Raw genomic sequence first — 18,280 nt, forward strand, 5'->3', positions numbered from 1 at the left:
CAGTGTCACAGCACACAGCCTCGTGATAAGACCCTGTTTCACATCACACAGCCTCTATTTAACACTCAGTGTCACCTCACACAGCCTCTATATAATAAAACCCAGTGTCACATCACACAGCCTCTATATAACACCCAGTGTCACATCACACAACCTCTATCTAATAATACCCAGCGTTACGTCACACAGCCTCTATATAAAACCCAGTGTGACAACACACATCCTCTATGCAATTATACCCAATGCCACATCACACAGCCTCGAGACAATAACAGCCAGTGTCACATCACACAGCCTTTAGATAACACCCAGCATTACGTCACACAGCCTCTGTATAACACGCAGTGTCACATCACACAGCCTCTATTTAATACTCAGTTTCACATCACACAGCCTCTATATAATAACACCCAGTGTCACATCATACAGCCTCTATATTATAACACCCATTGTCACATCACGCAGCCTCTATTTCATAACACCCAGTGTCACAGCACACAGCCTCTATATACCACCCAGTGTCACATCACAGATCCTCAAAATAATAACACCCAGTGCCACAACACTCTCTCCATATAACACCCATTGTCACATCACGCAGCCTCTATTTCATAACACCCAGTGTCACATCACACAGCCTCTATATAACACCCAGTGTCACATCACAGAGCCTCTAGATAAGACTCTGTTTCAACTCTAACAGCCTCTATATAACACTCAATGTCACCTCACACAGCCTCTATATAATAACACCCAGTGTCACATCACATAGCCTCTATATAATAACACCCAGTGTCACATCACACAGCCTCTATACAATAACTCCCAGTGTCACATCACACAGCCTCTATTTAATACTCAGTTTCACATCACACAGCCTCTATATAATAACACCCATTGTCACATCTCACAGACACTATATAACACCCAGTGTCACATCACATAGCCTCGATCGAACACCCAGTGTCACATCACACAGCCTCTATATAATAAAACCCAGTGTCACATCACACAGCCCCTATACAGTAACACCCAGTGTCACATCACACAGCCTCTGTATAACACGCTGTGTCACATCACACAGCCTCTATTTAACACCCTGTATCAAGTCAGACAGACTCTATATAACACCCAGGGTCACATCACACAGCCTCTATCTAATAACACCCAGTGTCACAACACACAGCCTCTATGCAATTATACCCAATGCCACGTCACACAGCCTCTAGACAATAACAGCCAATGTCACATCACACAGCCTTTAGATAACACCCAGTATCAAGTCAGACAGACTCTATATAACACCCAGTGTCACATCACACAGCCTCTATATAATAACACACAGTGTCACACCACACAACCTCTAGATAATAACACCCAGCGTCACGTCACACAGCCTCTATATATCACCCAGTGCCACATCACACAGCCTCTATATAATAACACACAGTGTCACACCACACATGCTCAAAATAATAACACCCAGTGCCACAACATTCTCTCTAAGTAACACCCAGTGTCACATCACACAGCCTCTATATAATAACACCCAGTGTCACATCACACAGCGTCTGTCTAACAACAGCGAGTGTCACATCACACAACCTCTATGTAATAACACCCAGTGTCACATCACACAGCGTCTGTATAATAACACCCAGTGTCACATCACACAGCCTCTATATAACACCCAGTGTCACATTACACAGCCTCTATATAACACGCAGTGTCACATCACACAGCCGCTATATAACATCCAGTTTTACATCACTCAGCCTCTATATAACACCAAGTGTCACATCACACAGCCTCTATATAATAACAGCCAGCGTCACATCACACAGCCTCTATATAACACCCAGTTTCACATCACACAGCCTCTATATAATAACACAGTGTCACATCACACAGCTTCGATATAATAACACCCAGCGTCACGTCACACATCTATGTAACATCCATTGTCACATCACGCAGCCTCAATATAATAACACCCAGTATCACATCACACAGCCTCGATATAATAACACCCAGTGTTACATCACATAGCCTCTATATACCACCCAGTGTCACATCACACATCCTGAAAATAATAACACCCAGTGCCACAACACTCTCTCTCTATAACACCCAGTGTCACATCACACAGCCTCTATATAACACCCAGTTTCACATCACTCAGCCTCTATATAATAACACCCAGCCTTACGTCACACAGCCTCTGTGCAACACCCAGTATCACATCACATAGCCTCTATACAATAACACCCAGTGTCACATCACACAGCCTCTATAAAACATCCAGTGTCACATCTCACAGCCTCAATGTAACACTCAGTGTCACATCACACAGCCTCTATATAATAACACCCAGTGTCACATCACACAGCCTCTATAAAACATCCAGTGTCACATCTCACAGCCTCTATGTCACACCCAGGGTCACATCACACAGCCTCTATGTAACAACACCCAGTGTCACATCACACAGCCTCCATCCAGGAACACCCAGTGTCACATCACACAGCCTCTGTATAACACGCTGTGTCACATCAACAGCCTCTATTTAACACCCAGTGATACATCATGCAGCCTCTATATTATAACACCCATTGTCACATCACGCAGCCTCTATATAATAACAACCAGTGTCACAGCACACAGCCTCTATATAACACGCAGTGTCACATCACACTGCTTCAATACAATAACACCCAGAGTCACATCAAACAGCCTCAATACAATAACACCCAGTGTCACATCACACAGCCTCTGTATAACACGCTGTGTCACATCACACAGCCTCTATTTAACACTCAGTATCGATTCAAACTGCCTCTATATAATAACACCCAGTGTCGCATCACACAGCCTCTATATAACACTCAGTGTCACATCACACAACCTCTATCTAATAATACCCAGCGTTACGTCACACAGCCTCTATATAAAACCCAGTGTGACAACACACATCCTCTATTCAATTATACCCAATGCCACATCACACAGCCTCTAGACAATAACAGCCAGTGTCACATCACACAGCGTCTATATAATAACACACAGTGTCACATCACACAGCCTCTATATAATAACACCCAGCGTCACTTCACACAGCCTCTATATAACACCCAGTTTCACATCACACAGCCTCTAAATAACACCCAGTGTCACAGCACACAGCCTCGTGATAAGACCCTGTTTCACATCACACAGCCTCTATTTAACACTCAGTGTCACCTCACACAGCCTCTATATAATAAAACCCAGTGTCACATCACACAGCCTCTATATAACACCCAGTGTCACATCACACAACCTCTATCTAATAATACCCAGCGTTACGTCACACAGCCTCTATATAAAACCCAGTGTGACAACACACATCCTCTATGCAATTATACCCAATGCCACATCACACAGCCTCGAGACAATAACAGCCAGTGTCACATCACACAGCCTTTAGATAACACCCAGCATTACGTCACACAGCCTCTGTATAACACGCAGTGTCACATCACACAGCCTCTATTTAATACTCAGTTTCACATCACACAGCCTCTATATAATAACACCCAGTGTCACATCATACAGCCTCTATATTATAACACCCATTGTCACATCACGCAGCCTCTATTTCATAACACCCAGTGTCACAGCACACAGCCTCTATATACCACCCAGTGTCACATCACAGATCCTCAAAATAATAACACCCAGTGCCACAACACTCTCTCCATATAACACCCATTGTCACATCACGCAGCCTCTATTTCATAACACCCAGTGTCACATCACACAGCCTCTATATAACACCCAGTGTCACATCACAGAGCCTCTAGATAAGACCCTGTTTCAACTCTAACAGCCTCTATATAACACTCAATGTCACCTCACACAGCCTCTATATAATAACACCCAGTGTCACATCACATAGCCTCTATATAATAACACCCAGTGTCACATCACACAGCCTCTATACAATAACTCCCAGTGTCACATCACACAGCCTCTATTTAATACTCAGTTTCACATCACACAGCCTCTATATAATAACACCCATTGTCACATCTCACAGACACTATATAACACCCAGTGTCACATCACATAGCCTCGATCGAACACCCAGTGTCACATCACACAGCCTCTATATAATAAAACCCAGTGTCACATCACACAGCCCCTATACAGTAACACCCAGTGTCACATCACACAGCCTCTGTATAACACGCTGTGTCACATCACACAGCCTCTATTTAACACCCTGTATCAAGTCAGACAGACTCTATATAACACCCAGGGTCACATCACACAGCCTCTATCTAATAACACCCAGTGTCACAACACACAGCCTCTATGCAATTATACCCAATGCCACGTCACACAGCCTCTAGACAATAACAGCCAATGTCACATCACACAGCCTTTAGATAACACCCAGTATCAAGTCAGACAGACTCTATATAACACCCAGTGTCACATCACACAGCCTCTATGTAATAACACCCAGTGTCACATCACACAGCCTCTGTATAACACGCTGTGTCACATCACACAGCCTCTATATGATAACACCTATTGTCACATCACGCAGCCTCTATATAATAACACCCAGTGCCACATCACACAGCATCGATATAACACCCAGTATCACTTCAAACAGCCTCGATATCTCACCCAGTGTCACATCACATAGCCTCCATATAACAGCCAGTGTCACATCACACAGCCTCTATATAACACCCAGTTTCACATCTAACAGCCTCTATATGACATTCAGTGTCAAATCACAGCCTCGATATAACAGCCAGTGTCACATTCACAGCCTCTATATAACACCCAGTTTCACATCCAACAGCCTCTATATAACAGCCAGTGTCACATCACACAGCCTCCATATAACACTTAGTGTCATATCACATACCCTCTAGATAACACCCGGTGTCACATCACACTGCCTCGAGACAATAACACCCAGTGTCACCACACACATCCTCTGTTCAATAACACCCAGTGTCACATCACACTGCCTCTACGTAACACCCAGTATCACGTCAGACAGACTCTATATCACACCAAGTGTCATATTATACAGCCTCTATATAAAACCCAGTATCACATCAGACAGACTCTATATAACACCCATTGTCACATTATACAGCCTCTATATAAAACCCAGTGTCACATCACACATCCTCTGTACAATAACACCCAGTATCATATCAGACAGCCTCGATATAATAACATCCAGTTTCACATCACACAGCCTCTATATAAAATCCATTGTCACATCACACAGCCTCTATATAATAACACACAGTGTCACACCACACAACCTCTAGATAATAACACCCAGCGTCACGTCACACAGCCTCTATATATCACCCAGTGCCACATCACACAGCCTCTATATAATAACACACAGTGTCACACCACACAACCTCTATATACCACCCAGTGTCACATCACACATGCTCAAAATAATAACACCCAGTGCCACAACATTCTCTCTAAGTAACACCCAGTGTCACATCACACAGCCTCTATATAATAACACCCAGTGTCACATCACACAGCGTCTGTCTAACAACAGCGAGTGTCACATCACACAACCTCTATGTAATAACACCCAGTGTCACATCACACAGCGTCTGTATAATAACACCCAGTGTCACATCACACAGCCTCTATATAACACCCAGTGTCACATTACACAGCCTCTATATAACACGCAGTGTCACATCACACAGCCGCTATATAACATCCAGTTTTACATCACTCAGCCTCTATATAACACCAAGTGTCACATCACACAGCCTCTATATAATAACAGCCAGCATCACATCACACAGCCTCTATATAACACCCAGTTTCACATCACACAGCCTCTATATAATAACACAGTGTCACATCACACAGCTTCGATATAATAACACCCAGCATCACGTCACACATCTATGTAACATCCATTGTCACATCACGCAGCCTCAATATAATAACACCCAGTATTACATCACACAGCCTCGATATAATAACACCCAGTGTTACATCACATAGCCTCTATATACCACCCAGTGTCACATCACACATCCTGAAAATAATAACACCCAGTGCCACAACACTCTCTCTCTATAACACCCAGTGTCACATCACACAGCCTCTATATAACACCCAGTTTCACATCACTCAGCCTCTATATAATAACACCCAGCCTTACGTCACACAGCCTCTGTGCAACACCCAGTATCACATCACATAGCCTCTATACAATAACACCCACTGTCACATCACACAGCCTCTATAAAACATCCAGTGTCACATCTCACAGCCTCAATGTAACACTCAGTGTCACATCACACAGCCTCTATATAATAACACCCAGTGTCACATCACACAGCCTCGAAATAATAACACCCAGTGTCACAGCACACATCCTCTATATAATAACACCCAGCCTTACGTCACACAGCCTCTGTGCAACACGCAGTGTCACATCACACAGCCTCTATTTAACACTCAGTGTCACATCACACAGCCTCTATATAATAACACCCAGCGTCACATCACACAGACTCTATATAACACCCAGTGTCACATCAAACAGTCTCGATAGAATTATACCCAGTGTCACATCACACAGCCTCTGTACAATAACACCCAGTGTCATTTCAGATAGCCTCGATATAATAACATCCAGTTTCACATCACACAGCCTCTATATAAAACCCATTGTCACATCACACAGCCTCTATATAATAACACACAGTGTCACACCACACAGCCTCTATATAATAACACCCAACGTCACATCACACAGCCTCGATATAACACCCAGTGTCAACATCACACAGCCTGTATATAACACCCAGTGTCAAATCACACAGCCTCGAGATAACACCCAGTGTCACATCTCACAGCCTCTATGTCACACCCAGGGTCACATCACACAGCCTCTATATAACACCCAGTGCCACATCATACAGCCTCTATACAGGAACACCCAGTGTTACATCAGACATCCTCTGTATTACACGCTGTGTCACATCACACAGCCTCTATGTAACAACACCCAGTGTCACATCACACAGCCTCCATACAGGAACACCCAGTGTCACATCACACAGCCTCTGTATAACACGCTGTGTCACATCAACAGCCTCTATTTAACACCCAGTGATACATCATGCAGCCTCTATATAATAACAACCAGTGTCACAGCACACAGCCTCTATCTAACACGCAGTGTCACATCACACAGCCTCTCTATAACAGCCAGTGCCACATCACACTGCTTCAATACAATAACACCCAGAGTCACATCAAACAGCCTCAATACAATAACACCCAGTGTCACATCACACAGCCTCTGTATAACACGCTGTGTCACATCACACAGCCTCTATTTAACACTCAGTATCGATTCACACTGCCTCTATATAATAACACCCAGTGTCGCATCACACAGCCTCTGTATAACACGCTGTGTCACATCACACAGCCTCTATATAATAACACCTATTGTCACATCACGCAGCCTCTATATAATAACACCCAGTGCCACATCACACAGTATCTATATAACACGCTGTGTCACATCACACAGCCTCTATATAACACCGACTGTCACATCACACAGCCTCGAAAAACACCCAGTGTCACATCACATAGCCTCTAAACAATAACATCGAGTGTCACATCACACAGCCTCTACAGAAAACACAGTATCACGTCAAACAGCCTCGATATATCACCCAGTGTCACATCACATCGCCTCTATATAACAGCCAGTGTCACATCACACAGCCCCTATATAACACCCAGTGTCACATCACACAGTCTCTAGATCAGACCCAGTTTCACATCCAACAGTCTCTATATGAAACTTAGTGTCAAATCACACAGCCTCGATATAACACCCAGTATCACATCACGCAGCCTCTATCAAACACCCAGTATCACATCAGACAGACTCTATATAACACCCATTGTCACATTATACAGCCTCTATATAAAACCCAGTGTCACATCACACAGCCTCTGTACAATAACACCCAGTATCATATCAGCCAGCCTCGATATAATAACATCCAGTTTCACATCACACAGCCTCTATATAAAACCCATTGTCACATCACACAGCCTCTATATAATAACACAGTGTCACACCACACAACCTCTAGATAATAACACCCAGCGTCACGTCACACAGCCTCTATATATCACCCAGTGCCACATCACACAACCTCTATATAATAACACACAGTGTCACACCACACATGCTCAAAATAATAACACCCAGTGCCACAACATTCTCTCTAAGTAACACCCAGTGTCACATCACACAGCCTCTATATAATAACACCCAGTGTCACATCACACAGCGTCTGTCTAACAACAACGAGTGTCACATCACACAACCTCTATGTAATAACACCCAGTGTCACATCACACAGCGTCTGTATAATAACACCCAGTGTCACATCACACAGCCTCTATATAACACGCAGTGTCACATCACACAGCCTCTATATAACATCCAGTTTTACATCACTCAGCCTCTATATAACACCAAGTGTCACATCACACAGCCTCTATATAATAACAGCCAGCGTCACGTCACACAGCCTCTATATAACACCCAGTTTCACATCACACAGCCTCTATATAATAACAGTGTCACATCACACAGCTTCTATATAATAACACCCAGCGTCACGTCACACATCTATGTAACATCCATTGTCACATCACGCAGCCTCAATATAATAACACCCAGTATCACATCACACAGCCTCGATATAATAACACCCAGTGTTACATCACATAGCCTCTATATACCACCCAGTGTCACATCACACATCCTGAAAATAATAACACCCAGTGCCACAACACTCTCTCTCTATAACACCCAGTGTCACATCACACAGCCTCTATATAACACCCAGTTTCACATCACTCAGCCTCTATATAATAACACCCAGCCTTACGTCACACAGCCTCTGTGCAACACCCAGTATCACATCACACAGCCTCTATACAATAACACCCAGTGTCACATCACACTGCCTCTATAAAACATCCAGTGTCACATCTCACAGCCGCTATGTAACACTCAGTGTCACATCACACAGCCTCTATATAATAACACCCAGTGTCACATCACACAGCCTCGAAATAATAACACCCAGCGTCACATCACACAGCCTCTGTGTAATAACACCCAGTGTCACATCATGCAGCCTCTATATTATTACACCCATTGTCACATCACGCAGCCTCTATATAATAACACCCAATGTCACAGCACACAGCCTCTATATAATAACACCCAGCCTTACGTCACACAGCGTCTGTGCAACACCCAGTATCACATCAAACAGCCTCTATACAATAACACCCAGTGTCACATCACACAGCCTCTATAAAACATCCAGTGTCACATCTCACAGCCTCTATGTAACACTCAGTGTCACATCACACAGCCTCTGTGTAATAACACCCAGTGTCACATCATGCAGCCTCTATATTATAACACCCATTGTCACATCACGCAGCCTCTATATAATAACACCCAGTATCACGTCACACGCCTCTATATAATAACACACAGTGTCACATCATGCAGCCTCTGTATTATAACACCCATTGTCACATCACGCAACCTCTATATAATAACAACCAGTGTCACAGCACACAGCCTCTATATAACAACCAGTGTCACAGCACACAGCCTCTATATAACAGCCAGTGTCACATCACCCAGCTTCTATATAACACCCAGAGTCACATCACACAGCCTCTATATAATAACACTCAGTGTCACATGACACATCCTCTGTATAACAACTAGTCACACAACACACAGCCGCAATATTATAACACCCAGTGTCACATCACACAGATCTCTATATAACAGCCAGTGTCACATCACCCAGCTTCTATATAACAGCCAGTGTCACATCACACAGCCTCTATATAGTAACACCCAGTGTCACGTCACACGCCTCTATATAATAACACACAGTGTCACATCATGCAGCCTCTGTATTATAACACCCATTGTCACATCACGCAACCTCTATACAATAACAACCAGTGTCACAGCACACAGCCTCTATATAACAGCCAGTGTCACATCACACAGCTTCTATATAACACCCAGAGTCACATCACACAGCCTCTATATAGTAACACCCAGTGTCACGTCACACGCCTCTATATAATAACACACAGTGTCACATCATGCAGCCTCTGTATTATAACACCCATTGTCACATCACGCAACCTCTATATAATAACAACCAGTGTCACAGCACACAGCCTCTATATAACAACCAGTGTCACAGCACACAGCCTCTATATAACAGCCAGTGTCACATCACCCAGCTTCTATATAACACCCAGAGTCACATCACACAGCCTCTATATAATAACACTCAGTGTCACATGACACATCCTCTGTATAACAACTAGTCACACAACACACAGCCGCAATATTATAACACCCAGTGTCACATCACACAGATCTCTATACAATAACACCCAGTGTGACATCACACAGCCTCTATATAACACCCAGTGTCACATCTCACAGCCTCTATATAACACCAGTGTCACATCTCACAGCCTCTATATAACACCAGTGTCACATCACAAAGCCTGTAAATACATCCCAGTGTCACATCATTAATCCTCAAAATAATAACACCCAGTGCCACAACACTCTCTCGAGAAACACCCAGTGTCACATCACACATCCTCTATATTATAACACCCATTGTCACATCACGCAGCCTCTTTCTAATTACACACAGTTTCACATCACACAGCCTCTATTTCACACCCAGTGTCACATCACCCAGCCTCTATATAACACCAAGTGTCACATCACACATCCTCTATATAACACCCAGTTTCACATCACACAGCCTCTTTATAACACCCAGTGTCACATCACACAGCCTCTATATAACACCCAGTGTCACATCACACAGCCTCTATATAACACCCAGTATCAAGTCAGACAGACTCTATATAACACCCAGGGTCACATCACGCAGCCTCTATATAACACCCAGTGTCACATCATACAGCCTCTATATAATTATACCAAGTGCCACATCACACAGCCTCGATACAAAGCACCCAGTGTCACATCACACAGCCTCTATATAATAATACGCAGTGTCACATCACACAGCCTTGATATAATAACACCCAGCGACACGGCACACAGACTCTATATAACACCCAGTGTCACGTCACACGGCCTCTAAAAACACCCAGTGTCACATCACACAGCGTCTATATAATAACACACAGTGTCACATCACACAGCCTCTATATAATAACACCCAGCGTCACTTCACACAGCCTCTATATAACACCCAGTTTCACATCACACAGCCTCTAAATAACACCCAGTGTCACATCACACAGCCTCGATATAATAACATCCAGCGACACGAGACACAGCTTCTATATAACACACATTCTCACATCACGCAGCCTCTAGATAATAACAACCAGTGTCACATCGCACATCCTCTATGTCACAACCAGTCATACATCACACAGCCCCAATATAATAACACCCAGTATCACCTCACACAGCCTCTATACAAAAACACCCAGTGTCACATCACACAGCCTCTATTTAACACCCAGTGTCACATCTCACAGCCACAAAATAACACCCAGTGTCACATCACACAGACTCGATATAAAACCCGGTGTCACATCACACAGCCTCGATATAACACCAAGTGTCACATCACACAGCCTCTATATAATTATACCAAGTGCCACATCACACAGCCTCTATACAAAGCACCCAGTGTCACATCACACAGCCTCTATTTAACACCCAGTGTCACATCTCACAGCCACAAAATAACACCCAGGGTCACATCACACAGCATCTATATAACACCAAGTGTCACATCACACAGCCTCTATATAATTATACCAAGTGCCACATCACACAGCCTCTATATAATAACACCCAGTGTCACATCACACAGCCTCGATACAATAACACCCAGCGTTACGTCACACAGCCTCTGTATAACACGCAGTGTCACATCACACAGCCTCTATTTAATACTCAGTTTCACATCACACAGCCTCGATATAATGACACCCAGTGTCACATCACCCAGCCTCTATATGTCACCCAGTGTCACATCACACATCCTCTATACAACATCCAGTCATACAACATGCAGCCGCAATATAGTGTGAAATCGATACAATAATACCCAGTGTCACATCTCAGAGTCACTATATAACATCCAGTGTCACAACACTCTCTCTATATAACACCCAGTTTCACATCACACAGCCTCTATATAATAACACCCAATGTCACATCACACAGCCTCTATATAACATGCAGCGTCACATCACGCAGCCTCAATATAAGACCCTGTTTCACATCTAACAGCCTCTATATAACACTCAATTTCACATCACACAGCCTCTACATAACACCCAGTTTCACATCACACAGCCTGTATTTAACACCTAGTTTCACATCACACAGCCTCTATATAATAACACTCAGTGTCACATCACACAGCCTCTGTATTATAACACCCAGTGTCACATCACACAGCCTCGACATAACACCCAGCGTTACTTCACACAGACTCTGTATAACACCCAGTTTCACATCACACAATCTCTATATATTAACACCCAGTGTCACATCACACAGCGTCTATATAATAACACCCAGTGTCACATCAAAAAGACTTGATATAACTCACAGTGTCACATCACATAGCGTCTGTATAATAACACTCAGTGTCATATCTCACAGCCTGTATATAACACCCATTGTCACATCACACAACCTCTATATAATAACAGTGTCAAATCACACAGCCTCCATATAATAACACCCAGCATCACGTCACACAGCTTCTATATGACAAACATTGTCACAGCACGCAGCCTCTATATAATAACACCCAGGGTCACATCTCACAGCCTGTATATAACACCCAGTGTCACATCACACAACCTCTTTATAATAACACTCAATGTCACATCACACAGCATCTATATAATAACACCCAGTCTCATGTCACACAGACTTTATATAACACCCAGTGTCACATCACACAGCCTCTAAAAACACCCAGTGTCACATCACACAGCGTCTGTATAATAACACCCAATGTCACATCTCACAGCCACTTTATAACACCCAGTGTCACATCACACAGCCTCTATATACCACCCAGTGTCACATCACACAGCGTCTAGATAAGACCCTGTTTCACATCTAACACCCTCTATATAACATTCAGTGTCACATCACACAGCCTCTACATAACACCCAGTTCCACATCACACAGCCTCGATATAACACCCAGTTTCACATCACACAGCCACTACATAACACCCAGTGTCACATCACACCGCCTCTATATAATAACACACAGCGTCACGTCACACATCGTCTATATAACACCCAGTGTCACATCACACAGTCTCGATATAACACCCAGTGTCACATCTCACAGCTTCTATATAACACCCAGTTTCACATCACACAGCTTCTATATAACACCCAGTGTAACATCACACAGCCTGGAAATAACACGCAGTGTCACTTCACACAGCCTCGATATAACACTCAGTTTCACATCACTCAGCCTCGATATAACACCCAGTGTCACATCACTCAGCTTCTATATAACACCCAGTGTCACATCACACAGCCTCTAGATAAGACCCTGTTTCACATCGAACAGCCTCTATATAACACTCAATGGCACATCACACTGCCCCTATATAATAACACCCAGTGTCACATCACACAGCCTCTATATAACATGCAATGTCACATCATGCAGCCTCAATATAATAACACCCAGTCTCACGTCACACAGCATCTATTTAACACCCATTTTCACATCACACATCCTCTATATAACACCCAGTTTCACATCACACAACCTCTTTATAATAACATTCAATGTCACATCACAGAGCATCTATATAATAACACCCAGTCTCATGTCACACAGACTTTATATAACACCCAGTGTCACATCACACAGCCTCTATATAACACCCAGTGTCACGTCACACAGCCTCTAAAAACACCCAGTGTCACATCACACAGCGTCTGTGTAATAACACTCAGTGTCACATCTCACAGCCTGTATATAACACCCAGTGTCACATCTCACAGCCACTATATAACACCCAGTGTCATATCACACAGCCACTATATACCACCCAGTGTCACATCACACAGCGTCTATATAAGACCCTGTTTCACATCTAACAGCCTCTATATAACACTCAATGTCACATCACACAGCCTCTACATAACACCCAGTTCCACATCACACAGCCTCTATATAACACTCAGTTTCTCATCACACAGCCTCTACATAACACCCAGTGTCACATCACACCGCCTCTATATAATTACACCCAGCGTCACATCACACATCCTCGATATAACAACCAGTCACACATCACACAGCTGCAATATAATAACACCCAGTATCACATCACACAGCCTATATATAACATGCAGTGTCACATCATGCAGCCTCAATATAATAACACCCAGTTCCACATCACACAGCCTCCATTTAACACCCATTTTCACATCACACAGCCTCTATATAATAACACCCAGTGTCACATCACACAGCCTCGATATAACACCCAGTGTCACATCACACAGCCTCTATATAACACCCAGTTTCACATCACACAACCTCTTTATAATAACATTCAATGTCACATCACACAGCATCTATATAATAACACCCAGTCTCATGTCACACAGACTTTATATAACACCCAGTGTCACATCACACAGCCTCTATATAACACCCAGTGTCACATCACACAGCCTCGATATAACACCCAGTGTCATATCTCACAGCCTGTATATAACACCCAGTGTCACATCTCACAGCCACTATATAACACCCAGTGTCACATCACACAGCCTCTATATACCACCCAGTGTCACATCTCACAACCACTATATAACACCCAGTGTCACATCACACAGCCACTATATAACACCCAGTTACACATCACACAGCCTCTATATAACACCCATTTTCACATCACACAGCCGCTCGAAAATAACACCCAGTGTCACATTACACAGCCTCTCTATAACAACCAGTCACACATCACACAGCTGCAATATAATAACACCCAGTATCACATCACACAGCCTCTATACAATAACACCCAATGTCACATCACACAGCCTCTATGTAACACCCAGTGTCACATCACACAGACTCTATATAAAACCCAGTGTCACATCACACAGCCTCTATATAACACCCAGTATCATATCAAACAGACTCTATATAACACCCAGTATCACATCACACAGCCTCGATATAACACCCAGTGTCACATCTCACAGCTTCTATATAACACCCAGTGTCACATCACACAGCTTCTATATAACACACAGTGTAACATCACACAGCCTCGAAATAACGCGCAGTGTCACTTCACACAGCCTCTATATAACACCCAGTTTCACATCACTCAGCCTCTATATAACACCCAGTGTCACATCACTCAACCTCTATATAACATCCAGTGTCACATCACACAGCCTCTAGATAAGACCCTGTTTCACATCTAACAGCCTCTAGAAACACTCAATGGCACATCACACAGCCTCTGTATAAAATGCAGTGTCACATCACACAGCCTCCATATAATAACACCCAGTGTCACATCACAAAGCGTCTGTATAACAACACCCAGTGTCACATCACACAGCCTCTATATAATAACACCCAGTGTCACATCACACAGCGTCTGTATAATAACACCCAGTGTCACATCACACAGCCTCTATATAACATGCAGTGTCACATCATGCAGCCTCAATATAATAACACCCAGTTTCACATCACACAGCCTCTATTTAACCCCCATTTTCATATCACACAGCCTCTATATAATAACACCCAGTGTCACATCACACAGCCTCTATATAACACCCAGTGTCATATCTCACAGCTTCTATATCACACCAATTGTCACATTACACAGCTTCTATATAACACCCAGTGTAACATCACACAGCCTCGAAATAACACGCAGTGTCACTTCCCACAGCCTCTATATAACACCCAGTTTCACATCACTCAGCCTCTATATAACACCCAGTGTCACATCACTCAGCCTCTATATAACACCCAGTGTCACATCACACAGCCTCTGTATAACACCCAGTGTCACATCACACAGCCTCCATATAATAACACCCATTGTCACATCACAAAGCGTCTGTATAACAACACCCAGTGTCACATCACACAGCCTCAATATAATAACACCCAGTGGCACATCTCACAGCCACTATATAACACCCAGTGTCACATCACACAGCCTCTATATACCACCCAGTGTCACATCACACATCCTCAAAATAATAACACCCAGTGCCACAAAACTCTCTCTATATAACACCCAGTGTCACATCATACAGCCTCTGTATAACATGCAGTGTCACATCATACAGCCTCTTTATAATAACACCCAGTGTCACATCACACAGCCTATATATACCACCCAGTGTCACATCACACATCCTCAAAATAATAACACCCAGTGCCACAAAACTCTCTCTATATAACACCCAGTGTCACATCACACAGACTTTATATCACACCCAGTGTCACATCACACAGCCTCTATATAATAACACCCGGTGTCACATCACACAGCCTCGATATAATAACACCCAGCGTCACTTCACACAGCCTCTATATAACACCGAGTTTCACATCACGCAGCCTCGAGATAATAACAACCAGTGTCACATCACACATCCTCTATAACACAACCAGTCATACATCACACAGCCCCAATATAATAACACTCAGTATCACCTCACACAGCCTCGAGATAACACCCAGTGTCACATCTCACAGCCACAAAATAACACCCATTGTCACTTCACACAGACTCCATATAACACCCAGTTTCACATCACACAATCTCTAAATAATAACACCCAGTGTCCCGTCACACAGACTTTATATAACACACAGTGTCACATCACATTGCGTCTGTATAATAACACTCAGTGTCACATCTCACAGCCTGTATATAACACCCACTGTCACATCACACAGCCTCTATATAATAACACACAGTGTCACATCACACAGCCACTATATAATAACACCCAGCGTCACATCACACAGCCTCTATATAACACCCAGTTTCACATTACACAGTCTCTATATAATAACACAGTGTCACAGCACGCAGCCTCTATATAATAACACCCAGTGTCACATCACACACCCGCTATATAACAACCAGTCATACATCACACAGCCGCAATATAATAACACCCAGTATAACATCACACAGCCTCTACACAATAACACCCAGTGTCACATCACACAGCCTCTATTTCACACCCACTGTCACATCTCACAGCCTCGATATAACACCCAGTATCACGTCAAACAGACTCTATATAACACCAAGTTTCACATCACACAATCTCCATATAACACCCAGTGTCACATCACACATCCTCAAAATAATAATACCCAGTGCCACAACACTCTCTCTATAAACAACCAGTGTCACATCATACAGCCTCTGTATAACATGCAGTGTCACATCACACAGCCTCTATATAATAACACCCAGTGTCACATCACACAGCATCTGTATAACAACACCCAGTGTCACATCACACAGCCTCTATATAATGACAACCGGTGTCACATCACACAGCGTCTGTATAATAACACCCAGTGTCACATCACACAGCCTCTATATAACATGCAGTGTCACATCATGCAGCCTCTATATAATAACACACAGTGTCACATCACACAGCCTCTAGATAACACCCAGTTTCACATCACACAGCCTCGATATAATAACACCCAGTGTCACATCACACAGCCTCTATATAACAGACAGTTTCACAGCACACAGCCTCTACATAACACCCAGTGTCACATCTCACAGCCTCGATATAATAACACCCAGCGACACGACACACAGACTCTATATAATAACACCCAGAGTCACGCTACACAGACTTTATATCACACGCAGTGTCACATCACACAGCCTCTATATAATAACACCCAGTGTTACGTCACACAGCCTCTAATAACACGCAGTGTCACATCACACAGCCTCTATATAATAAAACCCAGCGTCACTTCACACAGCCTCTATATAACACCCAGTTTCACATCACATAGCCTCAAAATAACACCCAGTTTCACAT

The sequence above is a fragment of the Pristiophorus japonicus genome, chromosome 6 (genome assembly GCF_044704955.1).
Source record: "Pristiophorus japonicus isolate sPriJap1 chromosome 6, sPriJap1.hap1, whole genome shotgun sequence".
Classification (NCBI taxonomy): Eukaryota; Metazoa; Chordata; class Chondrichthyes; family Pristiophoridae; genus Pristiophorus; species Pristiophorus japonicus.